This window comes from Petromyzon marinus, unplaced genomic scaffold, assembly GCF_048934315.1.
Source record: "Petromyzon marinus isolate PM22_M1 ecotype Great Lakes invasive population unplaced genomic scaffold, UKy_Petmar_22M1.pri1.0 PM_G_Scaffold_8, whole genome shotgun sequence".
NCBI lineage: Eukaryota > Metazoa > Chordata > Hyperoartia > Petromyzontiformes > Petromyzontidae > Petromyzon > Petromyzon marinus.
Genome location: NW_027423035.1, coordinates 4,507,501 through 4,510,000, shown reverse-complemented (window position 1 = coordinate 4,510,000; position 2,500 = coordinate 4,507,501).

The following is a 2,500-nucleotide window of genomic DNA, read 5'->3' as shown; positions in this document are numbered from 1 at the left end:
CACGCAGACCATGTAAAACACACACCCTTTGGGCACGGACTTCACAGAACACAAACACCCCCACAAGGAGGGCCTTAATTTGTCCTGTATACTCCGGGGGACACCTGACGACGGCGCTGAAGGCTCACAAAACACAGGGCTTCACACAAGGCCAGCCAATTTGAGGCAGCGGTAAAGCACCACGCACACCCAACGTCGGGGTGGGGAGGAGCAGGGGCGGGGACCACACATGCCTGCACACCTCTAGAGCGGCCTTTCAATGCTCGCTACTCTGTGGACCGGCAAAAGCAATTGAAACCAACCCTAACTCTCACGCGCAGTTGGCAGCCCTTCCTAGGGCACAATACCGAAACAGCGCAAGCAAACCCTGCAGCTACAACCCAAGGGACAGCCTTCCCAACGCACTCTGGAGGAGAAGAGGCTCCTCGGGCGGAGTAACACAGCTCGAGATGCTCGCTCATTCACGGAAATCGTGGGAAACAACCTGCCGCCGGCACACCACTTCGTCCTCACATGAGGTTACCATTGTCCATACAATAGTGCAGGTGCGATGGAAATCTTTTCTCGTTTTGGTGCGTGCTACATTTTTACGGATAGACCCCGTGAAACGCTAGAAATTGGCGGGGATGTGTCTCTTGTGGCTCACGGGGCTGTTAGGGTGGCACAGAAATCCCTCGGAATGGGAAAACGGGTCATTTTCGTGTTGCCACATTGCATGCGAACGGCATGAAACTTCCAGAGGCATTTGCAGCAGGAATGCATGTGCAGTCAAAAAAGTGAATATTTTTCACGGATAGACCCCGTGAAACGCTAGAAATTGGCGGCGATGTCTCTCTTGTGGCTCACGGGGCTGTTAGGGTGGCACAGAAATCCCTCGGAATGGGAAAACGGGTCATTTTCGTGTCGCCACATTGCATGCGAACCGCATGAAACTTCCAGAGGCATTTGCAGCAGAAATGCATGTGCAGTCAAAAAATTGAATATTTTTCACGAATAGACCCCGTGAAACGCTAGAAATTGGCGGGGATGTGTCTCTTGTGGCTCACGGGGCTGTTAGGGTGGCACAGAAATCCCTCGGAATGGGAAAAAACGGGTCATTTTCGTGTCGCCACATTGCATGCGAACCGCATGAAACTTCCAGAGGCATTTGCAGCAGGAATGCATGTGCACTCAAAAAATGTGATATTTTTCACGGAGAGACCCCGTGAAACGCTAGAAGTGGGCGGGGATGTCTCTCTTGTGGCTCACGGGGCTGTTAGGGTGGCACAGAAATCCCTCGGAATGGGAAAACGGGTCATTTTCGTGTCGCCACATTGCATACGAACCGCATGAAACTTCCAGAGGCATTTGCAGCAGGAATGCATGTGCACTCAAAAAAGTGAATATTTCTCACGGATAGACCCCGTGATACGCTAGAAATTGGCGGGGATGTCTCTCTTGTGGCTCACGGGGCTGTTAGGGTGGCACAGAAATCCCTCGGAATGGGAAAACGGGTCATTTTCGTGTCGCCACATTGCATGCGAACCGCATGCAACTTCCAGAGGCATTTGCAGCAGAAATGCATGTGCAGTCAAAAAAAAATTGATATTTTTCACGGATAGACCCCGTGAAACGCTAGAAATTGGCGGGGATGTGTCTCTTGTGGCTCACGGGGCTGTTCGGGTCGCACAGAAATCCCTGGGAATGGGAAAACGGGTCATTTTCGTGTTGCCACATTGCGTACGAACCGCATGAAACTTCCAGAGGCATTTGCAGCAGGAATGCATGTGCACTCAAAAACTTCTATATGTTTCACGGATAGACCCCGTGAAACGCTAGAAATTGGCGGGGATGTGTCTCTTGTGGCTCACGGGGCTGTTAGGGTGGCACAGAACTCCCTCGGAATGGGAAAAGGGGTCATTTTCGTGTTGCCACATTGCATAGGAACGCCATGAAACTTCCATAGGCATTTGCAGCAGAAAGGCACGTGCACTCAAAAATTTTAATATTTTTCACGCATAGACCCCGTCAAACGCTAGAAGTTGGCGGGGATGTCTCTCTTGTGGCTCACGGGGCTGTTAGGGTCGCACAGAAATGCCTCGGAATGGGAAAACGGGTCATTTTTGTGTGGCCACATTGCATAGGAACGGCATGAAACTTCCAGAGGCATTTGCAGCAGGAATGCATGTGCACTCAAAAACGTCTATATTTTTCACGGATAGACCCCGTGAAACGCTATAAATTGGCGGGGATGTCTCTCTTGTGGCTCACGGGCGCTGTTAGTTAGGGTCGCACAGAAATCCCTCGGAATGGGAAAAGGGGTCATTTTCGTGTTGCCACATTGCGTACGAACGGCATGAAACTTCCAGAGGCATCTGCAGCAGAAATGCATGTGCACTCAAAAACGTCTATATTTTTCACGGATAGACCCCGTGAAACGCTAGAAATTGGCGGGGATGTGTCTCTTGTGGCTCACGGGGCTGTTAGGGTCGCACAGAAATCCCTCGGAATGGGAAAACGG